This window comes from Mercenaria mercenaria, chromosome 11 (assembly GCF_021730395.1).
Source record: "Mercenaria mercenaria strain notata chromosome 11, MADL_Memer_1, whole genome shotgun sequence".
NCBI lineage: Eukaryota > Metazoa > Mollusca > Bivalvia > Venerida > Veneridae > Mercenaria > Mercenaria mercenaria.
In genome coordinates, this window is record NC_069371.1 from 26,346,679 (window position 1) to 26,365,890 (window position 19,212).

Sequence of the window (19,212 nt, forward strand, 5' to 3'; positions counted from 1 at the left end):
ATTTTGTCATGCAGCACGTATGAAAAAACAACATAAATAAACTATTTGACTTTAATTATCTAATTATTAATAAGGACGAAGTGCAGCAGGCTAAAACATTTTTTTCAGCTAAGCAGCTTTATCACCATGAATGAGTTGTCATATTGAATGCATTCTTTTTTTCTCCGTAACAAATTTTAGGTCCAGTTATCTTCTTTTTGAAAGAGTTTATTAGAAACGGTGTAAATAGCGCATTGTAATGATTAAAATGTTCGAACCTTGTACCGGGCCTAAAAAATGCGTTTTCATTTTCTTTTCGTTTTTTTTTTCGAATAAATAAGTTTTTAAAGCTATGATTCGAGAATGTATGGCTGCAATCAAGGACGTTAATAAATACGCCAATTTATGTCTTTGCGATTTTGTCATATCCCACAAAGTAATAAAAAGGTGTCGTTCTAAAAACCAAACTAATTCCTTTATTAACCTTTTAACATAGTCATCAACATTATAGTGTGATCGAATCTAGCCATATAGTTAATATAATGTTGGAAAACGGCGTTCAGTTCCAAACAATGATGTGATAAATATTTTGCAGTAAATATAGCATGTATTTTACACATAGATAACTATTTAATAAATCGTATTTTCCCTTTTGTTCAGTAAATTAACAAAAAATAATAAAGAAGTAAATTATACATTGCACAATTTGCATACACTGTGAAGTCAGCCCCTGCCATGATCAGTGGGCCAAAACCGTCTCTAACTTGTCATTGATCTAAATGTTTAAAGGGGCGGGTACTAACGCCTAGTATCTTATAAGAATATTGATTTTCTATCGTGGGCGGGCTTAAGAGCTACCAATATTTATCGATTTGCGCATAATTTATCAGATATTAGAGGTACCGATATAGTTTCGGTTGTCATAGTTTTAATCGCTATCTTTTTTAATTAGATCAATCTTATGTATATATTTCTGTTTAGAAATATTTGATGGCTTTTATTAACGTTATGAATGTTGTAGTAACGAAAATTCATAATTTATGTATTAAGTTAACTTCTGTGTTCTCTTTTAACATTTTTAATAATAATAGTAACTAATATTACTAGTAGTAGTAGGAGTAGAAGTAGTAGTAATAATGATAATAAAATAATAATAATAATAATTATTATTATCATCATCATCATAATATCTTTATTTATAGATGGTAGCACATGAAGATATAAATAAGTACAAAGTACAAATCATACATCTTATTTTTAAATATGGACGTCTGAATAATGAAAACAACCCAATACAATTTATATGTCACATAACCTAATTAAAATCACATTCATTCTTAGATAAATAAAGCTTAAACTAGATATTGACCTTAAGTATCCATTGATGCAATTTGCATTTATGCAATCAATAAGTCATGCATAATTATATTATAATGGCCTAAGTATAATTCAGCTGATATTAACATAGTGATTCTTTAGACGGTCAATGTAAAATATACTTTTCATATCTATTTTCTAATGTTGGAGTGAATTACATTTGATATCTAATTCAGAATGCGTATTTTTGTTTTACATGGTTTTCAGAAGTGATCTTAAAGTTGCACATCGAAATGTCCGCATGGTACTGCCTACTGTTACCAGACTCTCAAGATTCCGGACGACAACGATTTGTTTTTTCATTTTAAAATTTGATTCAAATGCAAGTTCAAAGGAGCGAACCCACTGGGATTTCTACGGACTAATACACTATCAGTAAAGTCAGTGTTTTAAAAACATATCAATACATTTTTTTATACGTATCATTTTGGTATGTAGAGAGTCATATAGGAAAATAAAAATGTTTGTGTCTATTCGCTGAACTATTAAGAAAGAAAAAACATGTAAAATGACATGTTTATATACAACTGATGTGACGATAGTTTTGGCATTTCAGATAATGAAATAAACTGCTATGGTATTGATGTAAAGGGTAGCTGTAAACGTTAATTTACTTTTTATACCTTGAAAATTAAGAATATATTTATTGATTATCGATCTGCAGTTACAGAAGTATCACTCAAAATGAAAAAGACGTACTACCACAAATGCTGGGAATCAAATACTGACACTAAAACGTTAAGGAAAGACTCATTTGATAGGATGCTTTCCCGGTCCGGTTCCACAAAAATTAAGGGCACCAGCATATCAATGGCGGGATATGAAAGAGTACCCCAACGGCCAACTCCCACCTGAATTTATTTGAAATTAATGTACTGGACCCCTAATAGTTTGTTTTGTTTTATTCATTTTTATTTGTTTACGCTGCGCTGCGTAGTTATGACTGTTTCCAGTCAATCGTAGGCCCAGCGAGATTTGAATTTTGAGACCCTTGCCAGATACAGGTCGGTTCCTGGATTGATTCCAAAGACTTAGATTCATATGACGTAAATAAAGGGGACCTTTCTTCTAGACCCGGGTGTTAGTTTTGGAGCATGTCTGGGTCTTGGCTCGAGTATTTATTGTTTTTTTTTAATGTTTTAACTGTTATATCCCCCTGAATTGTGTCTAAATTGCCAAAATAATAAATAGATTATGAGATATATAATTAAATTTATAAAAAAAATTCATCCGCGATTACCTTTCTTACACTCCTGAAACGCCTGAGAAAAACTGCCACTGACCATGAACTACATCTACACTCAACTGTTTTATTTTATTAACCACCAAACTTTAAAAACTTTAAAACAAATCTAAAAATCATTTATATACGTCCGATTGTTGTCAGTACACGGGTTATTTATAGATTACACGCCGCGCCCACTGGCACCAGATCATAAAGAAAATGCCTCCGTACGTGTTATACCCTACCCCTAGGTATTCTATAAGAATCATGGTCATGAACGAGAAAGTGCACTAACCCGTTTCAATCGAACATTTCTCAACTTAAACGCGCATTTCGGGTACCTAGTATATTGAACAAGCGATAATTTATCTTCCATCGTGCACCAGTCACATTGTCTCAATATTCCATATTTCTGAGATTATCAACATATTTTATGCTTTCGTCAACGTTACAGAAAAAACTTGCTTGAACTTCCCTAATGAACATCCGGTCTAGAGGTCACGGCAGTGCGCCAAAAACAAAAAAAAAAAAAAAAAAAAAACAGATTTTAAAAGAAATCACAATTTTACACTTAAACTCGAAATGATGAATGAAATTAATCTCGTATATGATCTCTAATTTGAAATCGTACATTGGTCTGCATCTGTTTTGTATATTTTATTCATTTTGCACATTTGCTGCATTTTCACATTTTAGCGAACACGTGTAGTAAAATGACGATTGACATACTTTTTCACAACAGCCAATCAGAATGGTTTTGTAATCTAGAACGGAACTTCACCAGGGAAGTTCAAGCAAGTTGTTTGTGTAATGTTGAAATTACTATAAACTACGCGTTGTTTTTCTAAGATAAAATGTATTGCAAAAATGTGACCGGTACACAATGGAAGATAAATTACCGCTTGTTTGATATCCATAGTACACATTTACCACACTGCGTGTTTTAGGTATGAAATGCGTGATTGAAACAAGTTAGTATATTTTCCCGTTCACGACCATGGTTCTTATAGAATACCTAGGGGTAGGGTATAACACGTATGGAGGCATTTTCTTTATGATCTGGTGCCAGTGGCCGCGCCTACTGCATAATTGTGTCATATCGATAAATATGCTTACTCTATACTGTACTTTACCGATACCATTTTAGTCTATGTTTTTAAATTATTGTCATTTTGTCATTTTTTAATACTTTTCAGATCTGGTTTTTTTTGCACTTTCTAGCCTAAAGTCTAAATTTAATGATTATATCGATATTCATTATTTTACTTATTGTATAGAAAAGATATTTACGATCACGCTGTATGAAATGTTACTGTAGTTTTTATCAAAATTCAACCGTTTCTATGTGTTTTTGCTTATTCTAATTATATTATCTTACTAAAAATGCTCTAGTATTTTAGTTATATACGCTCGTTAGCGATACTGAAAATTTGAAGAAAAACTATCGGTTAATAAATGTTTTACACTCGGATCCTGTGTACATGACGCCTAAATTACGCGTGAAATATTTTTACCTAAAATCTACCTGTGGTCACATGACCTGACAATCACTTCGGCTTGGTCACGTGTCAAAAATGTTTTTGATAGTCAAAATATCTATTTTTCGGGTAATGGGATTTTACTATTACAGACAAAGGTGAGGTATAATAGGGGATGAAAATCGGTGAGACGGTAACGTCCGTATATAATTATTCATCTGTGTTGTAGCAACCACAGCTGATTTTTAACATTCATTTTATAACTATAAAAACCAAATCATATTGTATATCTCTTCATTTCTTGCACAGAACACTTAGTAGTGTTGTCTGCATATACTGAGACAATTTTTTCGATGTTTTCCGGTTCCGGTTTATGTACACTGCGCAGACTGGTTGTCTGCATGAACATCCAAGCACCCAGAATCAGTCACAGAAATTCGTAAACCGCGCCAACATGCAAAGTATAATATTTGCTGTAAGAGGTATGATGACACTAAATGTAAACTTGTGTTTTTAGCTAAGTTTCACGTTCTTGAGCGTTGAATATTTTTTTTGTAAGTGGATATATAAAAGATAAATCCCCATGCTAGGCGGTGTCTTAATTCATATTAATATCACTTGCCTCTCGCAACCTTCACGTTCATTACCTTATGATAGTGTTATCCGAGTGTTGTTAGAAGAGATTAATACTCACTCATTGAATATATACATGCATAAAATGCACACTATAAAGTTAGCTTAAACAGAACCCTAACCTTATTCACAGTAGACTATATATCAGGATGTTACATTCGTGCCTTTGTTAGACGGGTAATGCTCGGTTTTCCATTCCACACTGTCTCGAAGGTTGGGAAGGAGCTATCTTACGAAAACAGCAGATATCTTACGAAAACAGGGTGACATGTTAGATCATTTTTCTTGCCTTTCATGTTAACTGATATTATTTATATAGCTTATGACGTCATAATAGTGCCAGTGCTATGTGACGTCACCAAAGTGCACGCTTTTTTAGACAAGGTTTTTCCCTAGGGAAAGACAGGAATAGAATCTATCTATCCCTGGCACGTTCTCGAACAAATGTATACTTTCCCTGCTGGGAAGGCAAGAATATAAGAATCTTACATGCCCATCTGTGTAAGACGGGGTTTTCACTACCCGAGGGACAGTGTGAAATGGAAAACCAAGCGTTAGCGAGGTTTTTTATCCAAGCTGTCCAGAGTGTTGGGGACACAGCTGTCTTATACAGGCAACATGTTAGATCATTTTTCTTGCCTATCACGTTCAAAATAGATCGTGGAGACAAGTGGATTTGGATATTTTCTGATAGCTTTCATTTATATAGTTTTGTGACGTCACAATAGTGCCAGTACTATGTGACGTCACCCTAGTGCACGCTATTTCAGACAAGATTTTTCCCTATGGAAAGACAGGAATGTCTGTCCCCGCGCGTACCTACACGTTATGCAATGTGCAGTGTTAACAGATTTTCTAAAGTGAATCATCAGCCGAGATGCTCCGACTTCCAGATCAATCTTAGTATATGAACTCGCCCAAAAGGTCATTTTTGAAGGTGAAAGTGTATTTTACCCCAGTAGAAAATCTTTAAGCGTCAACGATTTGTTTTATTTAGCGAGCCTAAAAAAGGATTAAATTTATAACACTTCCGCTTTTAGACACAATGTCTTTAATCAAATCGTCGTGGAGAAGATAGTGCGGATGACGCCTCGCCCGAGGACCGATTTCACGACCACACGATCTGTAGATCTGCGCTGTCCCTTTCGAACTAAGCAGACTGGCTACATTTTTTTGCATAACTCTTCCCTAGGGAAAAATTCATACAGAAAACATTTTCTATTGGAATGCATTCCCATGGGAAACGCTTCCCTTGGGAACAGTTTCCTACAGGAAAGTATTCCCATGGGAAACTTTTCCCAAGGGAACAATTTCCTATGGGTTCCCAAAGGAATTCTTTCCCATGGGAAAACTAAATTATCTTTTATTTAAACAAATAAACTAGCCAGTGCCATAAAAGTATTTTTATAAAACAGCTATGATGTTTTTCTAATAGTTTATCTGAAAATAAAAAATAAGGTTTTCCCATGGGAAATTCCGATGGGAAAGATTTCCCAAATGTTTCCCATGGGAAAACACCGTCCCATGGGAAAGCAATTTTCCCATGGGAAATGACCGTTTCCCATAGGAAATCGGCCATTTCCCATGGGAAACAGAATATTATAATAGCAGTATTTCTTAAAATAATAAGATAAGAATGATGAAAGTTGTTGGCTGCTAAAAGGTAGATATGGGCTATCATTCAGTACGATTTTTAAGTTCAAAGCCTTTGTAGAAGTACTTGACGTTTTTGCCAATTATTGTCCGTGGCAAATTAAAATTGGCGGCCATTTTAACAGGAATGTTTCTTTTTTACATTTTCTATTAGAATCAAAACGAGGAACGTCTCCCCGTTTGACATTTTCTTTGTACAAATCAAGCGGGCTTCAGGAAAAACTATTTTACCATCGACCAAATTATGAAAACGGATTTGTGTATTGTTATATAGATTTTTAAAAAGCATTCGACTCAGTTTGGCGTGTGGGTTTTTGGAAAAAATGTATTTACTGCAATATATTTTTTTTTCAGATTAATCAGAAACATGTATTCTATATATTCTATATATATATATATATATATATATAGTAATATAAAATTCTGCATCTTTATCCCCATTTATATATTTACATGCATTTGTTGTGTAAGACAGGGAGATTATTTATTTATCGCCTATACTCTTCTCCCACCTGGAATATTCTGAAATCAAAATCCTGAAAACGACATTGCTATTTTCCTCACAATAACTGGTCAAGCCAAGTCATTAATCAAAGAACATGCTCACTTTGTTTGAGTAGAGATGTGGAAGATGAGTGTCATTACTTAATTAAATGCCACAACTTAACAAGCAAACAATAAATAAAAATCAATCAAAGAAATAATATTAAAATCAAATTTGTATTTCCGCTTTTGTCTTTGTCTTAACAAATTGATGTAATGTTTTGTTCTGTTTCCCTTTTTCATCAATGCATAAATTTGTATATGATATTTGAACGTAATGTAAGCAATGAACACTGATCAAGCTCTCATGTATTTAATTTAATATAGTAATAAATAACCTGTTTCAAGGACCTAAATATTTACGTCCTTGCCTATATTGCATTATAATTGTAATGTAATAGTTATAAGGTTTTCACTGTTTTGCAATAAGTGTAGATTTACAAAATACGTATATATTTACTCTAAGGCATATATCGCTCTGCTAATGGTCATTACTTTAATACCCAAAACATGTACAACAAAATTTCTACTCACGGGCAAATTTTCATGTACATCAAGGTATCATGCCTTATGAGTAGAATATCAATGATTGAAGACGCACTACTCTTTCACACCGCGTTATACAGATTAAAGACCCACCACATTATAGTAACAACATGAACTTCATGAAAATCACACTGATAATACTGGTATAATGCACAGGCCAGTAAAAAGTCAATTTAACCCCCCCCCCCCCCCCCCGCTCCAGAGAAACGCTGCTTAGTCTGCTGTTTTGGTGTGGTTTTCAGGAATATATTTCAATTTTACTTAAATTTCTATTATTTTACACAGCGTCACCTATGTCATATATGTGTAGTTATTTCAAACTCTTGTGTCACTTTGTGATTTGAGCTTGATAAAGTTAACTTTGTTGTACACTTAGTCTTTGTTTTCCCTAAATCCCTGTTAATTCTATACAGTGATAGTAAAGTCCAACATAAATATCATTTTGATAAAATAGAAGAAACGAATAAATTCGTCAAAATATACATATATTACCCAAAGTTTTGATATGAACAGACATACATAGTTGGAACAGAAATTGCCATTGTATATCAACGTAATAAAAACAGACATAATGCATGCTTTTAAAACAAATTCTACTAATGACTTTATATTTCTAAGCGGTCTTTTCGAGATACTCTCCTATGCATGGCGGTAATGCTAAGGTGAAAATGAACAACAAACGGTATTGATTTCTGCTTACATTGCCTCAACAACATATTCTACAGTATATCTATAACCCATGCGCGGTCTGTATTTCATTTCCGCTTATATAATTTCAGTTAACATATTATTATGCATTTATATAATAGTAAATACAATTTTTATATATGTGATAGTGTCTTTGAACCTTATGTGTCACTGCATGTAAATCATACAATATGAAATTGTTCTATATATACAATACTATCGCTTGAGCAAAACTTGTGTCATGTACATGAACATACAAATGCTGCACAACATGTACAAATGAAGACAAATCCTTTAAGCAAAAACAGCATACCCGTTTCGTGAATGCGTCATACACCAAAATAGGCTAATTTTGTTTGTATAATTACACAGTATACTATCCTCAAAAGAAAACCAGTGAAATACAAAACAGTTAATTACCGAAAAAGCGGGAAATTTAACTGGTTTGTACTTGAAATATTATGCAGGACCTGTATGTTTGCCTTAACAATAATTCTAAATGTGACATATATCGATGCGTTCTGTCGTTAGCGGTGAAAATTACAGATTTAATATAATGTGTATCTGTGGGTATGCTAAATACGGTATAGTAAGTAACAAGGAAAGTCAAATACATATTAACAAAATGCTATACTAGGTCTTTAAAACTAAATATTGACACAGATTGTATATGTAACATATTATGTGTAAAGATAACTTTGGTAAAGAATAGTTATCACTACTAGTGTCCACACGTTACAAACATAGTATAGTTAAACATTGGAGTTTTGTTTTGATAGTAAATTACTGTACGGTTCTACATTTTTTTTATCAGATATGAAAAACTGATTTCTCAATACATGTTATTTGTTGACAACACTTAGTTACATCATCTTAAGTTACACGAAAGGGTTTTTTAAATCATAGTTTACAATTCGTTGAAACAAAATGCCTTTAACTTCAGAATGTTCACAATATGGTAATATAAAAAGAGATTTTCCGAAATAAAATTTAGATTTGCAAATATTGGAATTCCGTTTCTTTTTAAACCTTTTTTGAAATTCATATGTTACTGAAGTAGATATTGCACGCGAAATGGCAAGTGGCCCTCCTGAATGATTTGAATTGAAGTTGTTGGATATTAAGATCTTAGAGCAAATCAAGCGTTAAGGTAAATGATTTTATCCTTTTTTTTTTACTGAAAACAATGATTATCTGAGAACTGTCGTATAACCAGTTTCCTACCAATATGCAGTTAGTAATACGCACGCGAACTGGCAGCTGTCTTTGCTGAATGTTTCGAATACTGATTTATATATTGAAAGTGTTTATGTCTGAAAATTATATTTTCCGAAACATGTTACAAATTTGCAAATGACTTGCCTTGTTGTTGCGAAGACTGATAAATACATCTGAAGTGTTAAATATCGTTACTTAAGAACTAAATAAGGATTGAATTTATTTATTCTTATCATTTTTCGACTGATATTTCAGAAATATTTTGAAACAACAACTGCCTACTAGATGCAGTTGGTTATTCATGTGTGAATTGCTAACTGCCTCTCCTGATAATTGCGGAGATTATACATTTAAAGTGTTGGAGTGTCTAAGAGCAAATGAAGCCTACATGTAAAATGCGATGATTTGAACCCTTTACAAGAGGCATTTTTTTTTCAAATTTTGAATTAATAATTACCTTCCAGTGGGCAGTTGGTTATTCGCGAGAACTGGCAATTGCCTGTCCTGCCTGGCCGTTGCTGAGACAGATCTACATATTTGTAGTGAGGAATATTAATATTTAAAATCAAACGTTTAATTGTATGATAATATCCTTTCGAAAGAGGTATATTATCTTCAAAATTAGAAGAACCATCTGAAAACTCGCAATGGCGTTGTTCTTTGCAAGTGTACGTAAAACAATTTCGAAAATGAAGTGTAAATTAGTTTTAATCTATCAAATTTAGCAAAGTTATACTTCTGTTGTTTTAATGCGTCGGTAAACTGTAACAGGAAAATATTTTCTAAAAATTTTTATCGCCAGTAGGAAGTTCGTTATTCAGCCGAATTGGAAACTGGTTGTCATTATCTCTGCATGATTAAAGCGCCGAGTAATAATATCTAATTGCAAATCAAGCGTTTAATGGAATGAGTCAATCTTTGTTAAAGAGGCACAGTTTTTTTTAAAGTTTGAATTACAATCTACCTTCCAGTAAGCGGTTGGATATTCGTGAAAAATTAAACCTGATAAAACTATACCTCTAAATCTAAATTCTTAGTGTTTGCAAGATTGTGTTTTATTTTTAGTTTAATTGAACTTGCCAACAAGATTTGAATAACCAACTGGCAACTAGTATGGTTATTCAAATGTTCAACTACCAACTATCAACTGCCTACCAACTACCAACTTTACTATCCACTTTTAAACGTACTAAACGATTGAGGTGTTTTATCAATCAAACTTAAAAGCAAAACTCTAACGCAATATTCAATACAATTTTTAAACAATTCATCAGACGTCTTTCAAATAGCTCTAAACGACTTCGTAACGGTAGTTATTTTGTAAGTACAAGTTGTTTACAAAGTAAGAATATAACAAATATATTTTATTATTATGTACGTCGCTCAAAACAATATTCAGCAGAAGTAAAATTTTATCACCTCCCTTATCATGCTGGACGCGAGTGATTCTGCCTATGCGACCATTGTAGGTCATGATCAGCCTGCATATCCGTACAGTCTGATCAAGATCTGCACTGTTCGCCATTCAGTCACTATTTGTTTGGTAAGCACCCCTTTTGACAGTTAATGGTACTGTCGACACTGAAAGATGGACGCATTCATTATAGAAATTTAGCTGGGTAAGGGTTAAACGGACAGTTACAGAGTCTCTCAAAATGAGTCAATTTGGAAAATTTCAAACCCAGCTGTACATGGGGTGAAGGAAAATGAGCGCAAATGCTACTTTATTTTGTTCAACAATTACAACTGAGAAGATTTACTTAGAACTTGAAATGTATTTGTGTTATTTATCTGGCCTTGTTGTTATGTACTAAGAACTTATTGTAAACGAAAAAGAGCTCGTACATGTACGGATTACCTGAGTATTCACGCGTTATGGTTGGAAGCATTCGTAACTTCATCAACATATTTATTTTGTTGGACTATACGAATTGAGACGCAGTAACAATTACTACTTCTTACAAAAACATGCACCTTATTTACTGCAAAGATTGATGTACAGAGTTTTGGTATGTATTTATAAATCTATGAATCAAAGAAAACCGGTATCGTATCAACAATTATTCAAATTATTACTATCATGACAATTGCAGAAATTCTACGAAGCTGTATGAGCAGATATTTTGAAATGTCAACTTAAATTATAGGATGAGCAATTTCCTCGAGTATCGATTGAACTGAAACATTCCTGGGAGTTGTTGCAATTCAATATATTGAAAGGGGTTAACGTTTTCATAAATTCACATACGCCCTGGGGAAATATTAGTAAACAATATGATAAATGGCATCATTACTAATATATCATAGCAGTTTGATTGAAGTAGCATGTTGAAACAGGGCTGATATAAAAGTCAACGTCCGTTTGAATGTATACGAGACCCAAATTTCGCAATAAAATGTTAAACAAATTCTACATAAAATGTGCAAAAATATTAACATTGCTTTTAATACATTTTTTTTCAGTGAATTTGCGAAACATAAGCGTGAAATATAGTTCGTATGTTAACAGTGAAAAATATCAAATATCAAATATATTTTTCACTGGTAGGAATCTGTAAAAAGGGCAATGTTACTCAAAATATGAAAAGAAAATTTGTTCGTTTTACATGTAAGATCAAAATATCGTTTACTCATTAAGACTATAATTTTGCATTTTAACTCGTGGCTATTCCGCTCGTGAACATATAACATCTGCTGTTCACTCATAAAATGCACTGAAAAAAACAAAAACCCTCTTTTACATGTATTAGTCAATATTATTGTCGAAATATTAGATTAAGTGTTCAAATCAATGAATAGAAATTATCTGGTAAGAAACTATAAAATTTGTTTGTTGTACATGTAAGATAAAACCATCTTTCACCCTTGCACTCGTAGCTAGTGCATCTGGTGCTCCTTCGTGTTCGTGAAACGTACTTAAATGTTATACTGAAACAAAAATATTCTCTATATATGCATCAACACTACGATGAATAAGGTTCAAAACACTTAAAGGTGGTTTATCAGATTTTGGTAAGGCAACGAATTTCTTCGAACCTTTAAAATCTGATCATTTATACTTATTTTGTTTTTAGAGCTTAAGATTTTCACTGTTGGGGTATTTTTAATACTGGGATTTCCTATTTTGGTTTCCAATCCAAGATAGAGATATTTTAGCATAAGCATGAATTAAAACAAAATACATACTTTGCCGAAGGAATTCTAGAAATACAGGACCAATTGTATAATATGGATTATAAATCTACATAAACAACATATAATTAGCTGAAATTTATAAGAAATGCGAGTCTGGAAAATTATAAATATCGACTGTTGCCAGTCTTGGTTGCGAATGAAAAATTGATTGAAAATAAATTTAGAAGACACAGTTTTAAAATTTGCCTTTAGATGCATGTTAAATTAGAAACTATATCGATAAAAATATACAGCTTTTTGGATACTTCCACATTCAAAGTTTGGGTTGGAGAAAGAGTACAATTACAAATATTTATAAAATTAGTAAATCATACAATTTTAATAGGGATCTAACACTACGTAATGGGCCTTTTTTGTTCCTTTAATATATTTATTATAACAAAAGAATAAATAAAAGTTTAACGTGAAATGAGTCATAAAATTGGGTTTATCAATTGAGATCGACCACCTTTTACAAACGTATTGCTAAACACAGTACATGTATAAATGTGTACTGCAACAACAACAACAAAAACAGGATTTTTAACAATTGACTGTTACTGCAGGACATTTCCTAGGGACGTTTGAAATTTGTTGTGTATTGTTATGACATGTAACTTCCATGAGGATTTTGCGCCGTATTTCTACAGCTGCATAATTTTATCCAATATCTGCGTATTGGTAAATAAATATTTTTAAATAGTCTCTTGTAATTCTATATAGAATGGCCATTTACGTGTATGATATGTGTGATTTTTATTGTTTGTATATATGTATAAAATGTAAATGAATGAGACTCAAATAGATAAATAAAACTTCTGTATATAGCCGAATTGTGACAGGAAAGTTTGTTTGTTTGTTTGTTTTGGGTTTAACGCCATTTTTCAACAGTATTTCAGTCATGTAACGGCGGGCAGTTAACCTAACCAGTGTTCCTGGATTCTGTACCAGTACAAACCTGTTCTCCGCAAGTAACTGCCAACTTCCCCACATGAATCAGAGGTGGAGGACGAATGATTTCAGACACAATGTCTTTTATCAGATCGTCATGGAGAACATACGTCCCGCCCGAGGATCGAACTCACGACCCTGCGGTCCGTAGACAGACTGAGCTAAGCGGGCGGGAAAGTGAAGTCGTGATTTACATTGAAATAGAACTAAACCGTACGACGACGCACATTCCCGGGTTTCAATCATGTTCCACTGTTACACATTTTTGTAGTCGGAGAAAGTTACTGTGCTACCACATACTCTTCATTCCCACTACCTGGAAAATGCGACTTCCACTTCTTTTATTAAACTTAATTTAAATTAATCATTAAAATTTTTCCTTCTTGTTTTAAATATCTGTTGCGGCATGCTCTCCGTTCTGCTATTCATCAATACTTCTTTACTTTATCAAATCAGCCTGACGTGACGCTTTCAGGAAATAGATTCATATATTATATAACTTATGCATTTCTAACTATAGCGAGTACATTGAGTAAATGAAATTAAAAACTGCACTAGACAGCCGATACCTGTGACAATAGGGGTAAGATAGTCTCTGGGGAAGGGTGCTATTATGGCCGTTCGTTTCCGTATTTCCTGATATTTGCATTCCATTTCTCTGACAACCAACATCCACAATATCATTCATAGGTGTAAACTGTTCATTCTTCGCACTCGTGAGTTCTCAGACATTGTAAGTTTCACGAAAAAACATTCTTATATACATTTATAAAGATATATATTCATTATTCACTACAAATCCATTATTCACTACAAATCTTCTCTTGATGTGTTTTTAACTTACTTTACTTAGTGGCACTGCTTTTATTTTTATTCTCTTCTTATCTCGTTAGTTATGTATAATTTTGTCAAAAAAAAATATTTTTCTTCTTTCTTATTTTTTTTTTCGCTTTTTTTATATCTTTCTTATTCCTTTTTATCTCCCTTCATGTCTTATCAATAAGTGTAACAGCCATGCAATGTTCGCATTTTTATATCATGTGTTATTATGTTTACTTTAGTCTACATCTGTTATTACATATGTAACATAGTAACAATATTATTTCCTTAAATATAATCCAACGCTTTCCCGTACTTTTCTTACAAAAGAGTTTTTAGGGTTTTAGTGCGCGGATTACACATAACATTAAAGTTTTATTCTTTATCCACTTGTACATAATTTTATCTTATCTTAATCTCTGTTTATTGTACTATATACTGTTTATGCCACTAAGAATTAATTTGTTCATAATACATTATTTTTATTCATGTCTTTCAATTCACTGTATATATTAGGATGATTTTTACATTATTATGTCAGAGGACCATATGTTAGACTGGCTATAGCCAAATATGTTATCCTCTTTAAATAAAGTTATTATTATTATTATTATTATATCTAAAACATGTTTGTTCGACAATACGCACCTTTATAATTTTTTAAACACCTTTATTATTTTTTAAATGAGGATATCACCTTAACTTTAACACTTATCAAGGACATAAAAACTACAAGAATCGTAATTAAACGTCAAATACAGTAACACAAAAGAACGCAAACTCATTCGTAATTTTCTGACAGTGCAAAATAATTAATCAAAATTTGAAACGTATTACACTATATTCCGCTTTACCCCTCATAATATAACATTAACAATTTGTTGTAATACTAATCGTGTTTATAGACTCTTCAATTCTCTTATCTTGTCTGTCGATAACTGGTCATATGGAAGTCCGAGGAAAGTAATATTCATCGCAAAAAGTGATATTCAACAGAGAGAAACAAATAGAAGTACATAAATCGTTTAATGCATTTTCTCATTTTAAACTTAAATTGAACAAAATAAAAAGAAAGTGTTTGTTGAAGCATTGAGCATTTCAACGTCACGCAATTAATCAACCCTGCGGTTAAAAAGGTCACAACTGTTCGTTTTATTCCATAATCGAATTAGCATTCACACATGCACGCTGGAATTTGTAACTTAAGTGGAGACTTGTTTTATTTCTTATTAATAATAAAATCAGTAGAACAAAATCTCTTATCTTCGTGGTAAAAAAGGGAAAAGGGGAAATAAGTAGAATTTTTTTTCCCACACTCTAGATTCGAGTAAAAAATTCTTTCGTGAAAAAATTAGTGCCCTTGGGAAAATCTTGTTTTCCCCAGGGGTACGCCCATGTCGGAAATTATATAAGGATGGGGCCCTGAGGTTTTCTCATATTCCCAATGCCCTAAATTGTGCCGATCTAATTTTTAAACCCTTGCAAAAAAAAAATCAAAAACAAAAAAAAGGGAAAGCGTCCTCCGCTGTTTTTTGATTTTAAAAAATAAATTTTTATTTCTTTTCTTTTTGGGGCATATAATCGGGAAAAGTAATTTTTCGATTTTTGTACAAGTTTTATTATTTTGAATTTTGAAATGAGTTTGTGACGTAAACCCCAAAAAGATCCCTTCCTTTCCCTCTCCTGTCTTTATGAATCTCAAATTAAATTTTATTCCTTACCCGAATATTTTCCGAAAAGCTTTTTTCAATATCTGGTTCAAATGAACCAGGATCGAAATTAAATTTTTAATCTTAAAAGAATTAAAAAGAGATCTAAATAATGGAAAAACAAATAACTGAGTGAAATACAATAAAACAGTTTAGTGAAAAATACAAAATGGCATTTAGTCAGATTTTTCTTAGCAATTGCTTAGGCCCCGTAAGAACGTACACTAGGTCAAAAAACCAAGGTTGTTTGCCGTTTGGCCAAATTGATCAGTTTTTTTAATTTGATTTTTTCTGCCCTTTTTTTTTTTAAAAAAAGTCGGATGAAAAACTGTAAGGTTAGTGTTTGAGTTTTTTTTGTCAAAGATTTTAAAAAGAATGAAATTAGGAAAGTTTTTCAAAGTAATTTTAAATATTTTTTCCCAAAGGTTAAAATTATGCTTAAGTAAATTCCATGTGCTTGTTTTTGAGACATTGTTATAAAAAAAAAACATCCATTTATTTAAGGTATTAAAGACTAATTTTAAAAATTTTTTTCTTTCAAAATCTTAAAATCAGTCAAATTTATTAGGAGATAGAAAAATTTGTTATAAAAATAAGATACCGAGTCGCTTGAATTATATAATAAATTTCGTTTCCATTGGGAAATAAAGCTTATTCTACGTCTCGGGATAAATGTCTTTCTTTTTATCAAAGTGCAGAAAAAAATTAAACCCTGTAAACGGAAATAATGGAATCATGGAATATTTTTTCTTTTAAAAAATTATTTTAAAAAATTAAAATTTTTACACTATAGCAGACTTTTTGTCCAACGAAAACAAAGAGAAAAGAGTATATTCTTAGCTGTAGAAAAAAACATTTAGTAGTCTAAGGGAATATCAGTAGAGGAAGCCCGGAACAAAAACCGTAAAATTTATAGATTTCTTTCTCAAAAAAACATTTTGCAGTTGATATGGTACAGGTTTCTGGAATATCAAGTTAATACCAAGACTCCATTTAATTTAAATTTTGAAATATTTTGCAGCCGACCCAACTTAACATAAGGTAATAGATTTTCATGCAACCAAAAAACTCAAAGAGATATCAAAAAATGCTTTGAAAATTAAAAAAAATCCCTTTGTGACAAATGCACAACTTGGAAATTCGTTAGTTTTAATTTCTTTTTTAACCCGATTCGATTATGAACTAAAAAGAAAAAGTGGATGATGGAATTTGACATTTAACGGGAATTTGGAATCATGGGGATTTTAATTCGTTGTCAATTCAGCAAATATATTTAAAGAAAAAAAAGCACGGGAAACATGAGTTTTTTTCCATCTGAAACCTACCAAGAGGAAAAGCTTGCAGAAGTTTTGGCAAATCGAAATTGTCATGCCATTTTGTAGTAATATAAAAGGGGAACCTTCCCCAAAATCAGCGGGTCGATTGTAAGGGGTTTTTGTGAATAAAAGGGAAATATGGTGAGCATGATAGGACTTGAAGTTGACAAAAAATAACCATTTTTTTAAATGGCAGGATTAAACTTTTTACAGTAGATGGACAGATTGATACCCAAAAAATTATAATGTTTTGGGTAAGGTGAAAAAAGTAGAAATAACCCCGGGTTTTTAAAACTGATTAAAAAAAACCAAAAACAAAACTTTTTCGGTTGCATGATTATGTTAATATGACAAATTTCAATAGAAAAAGAATAAGTAAAAATTTCTTCTCCTAGTTTGTGTCAATTATTCTTTAAAAAAATTTTCCCCGATAAAATTTTGTAAATGATTAGTAAAAATTTAAATTATGGGACTTTAATTTGTTTTGGTTTTTAAAAATATTTTGTTGGACAAAAAGTTTTTTAGTTGGAAAATATCCAAAATTTTTTTTTACAAACAAATTCATTGTCATTTTTTTTACAAAAAGATTAAAAGTGGAAAACGCGGGCTTTAAAGGCCACGGTGCTTTGTAGGAATGGGCTGCCATGCTGCGTGTTATGAAACATAAAAACCCTTTTTTCGAAAATTTTTTTGGGGGATTTGTTTTGTTTGAATTTGATTAAATAGAACAGTATTTTTTAATTATTGTTGTTTTACCAGTTTATGCCTCCAATGAATATTTTTTTTTAACCATTTAGTAGTTTTGCATTTTTCTGTGTGGAAACCTCTTTATCTGTTTTTAACAAATTTTAAAATAAGAGTCTTATGAGGGTGTTCAAGGTGTTCCGTTGGGGCCCACCCTTTTTCCCCCTAGGAACGCGAAATGGAAGGTACGATGGCGAAGCGCGTAGTAGGACGGCGATAACACAACAGTACAATGGCGTAGCGCGACAGTACGACAGTGAGAGTCCACCTGGCTGTTATTCAGATGAAAATCAAACGGCAGAATATCACTCAAATGAATATCATCTGGCAGGTGATATTTAAAAAATATCCCTTAATATTTTTTGAAAGTAGATTCAAAAATAATTCCGTTGATCTGTTGAGGTTTTTTTACAGGGTTTACTTGGGTTTAAAATAAAAGTTGAAATGCCAACCATTTAATTGATGTGAGTTTTTGCACTTAGGCTGGAAACTGTGGCCCTGTGATGGTATTTGCGAATATTAATATATAGAAAGCAATGTTGCATTCTTGAAAGAGGCATTTATATAATGTACATGAATTTGCTTTGTGCAGATTCATTGTATATACTGCCTTTGAAGAACTATTTTTTTTAAATTCCTTTTTTTTTTTGATCTTTTTTAAGCTGATGAAAATTAAAATTTTAATATCAAACTTTCCAAAACGATTTCCCATGGATTTTCGTTTAAACTAGTACGTAAGTTATTCAGTTACAAATTTATCTCGAACAGGAATGTTTCACAAAGATTACTTAAATCACTAGATATTTTTTAATTCCGTATGTGGCCCTAATGACAGTATGTGGTGTTAAGGAATATCAATTGGAACAAGGGGCCCGGGAGTTTTAAAAAAACTTTCAGTCATCTAGTTTTTTTTAAAATTTGGAAGATACATTGCCAAGTCCCCTTTTTTCTCCGCAGAAAAGTTTTCCTAATCAATTGAAAGCAGTTTATGCTCTTTGTGTTTGTAATTTGTTTTTTACTTAACATTGTGGCCTTAAAAATACTTTTTCGTATTTAAGGTAGTTTGCGTTTGGATCGAAATTTTTTTCGACAAAATGTATAGTTTTTGATTTTCCTTTTTTTAAAACATTAAATGTTCAAAAAATTTCGAAACAATAAAA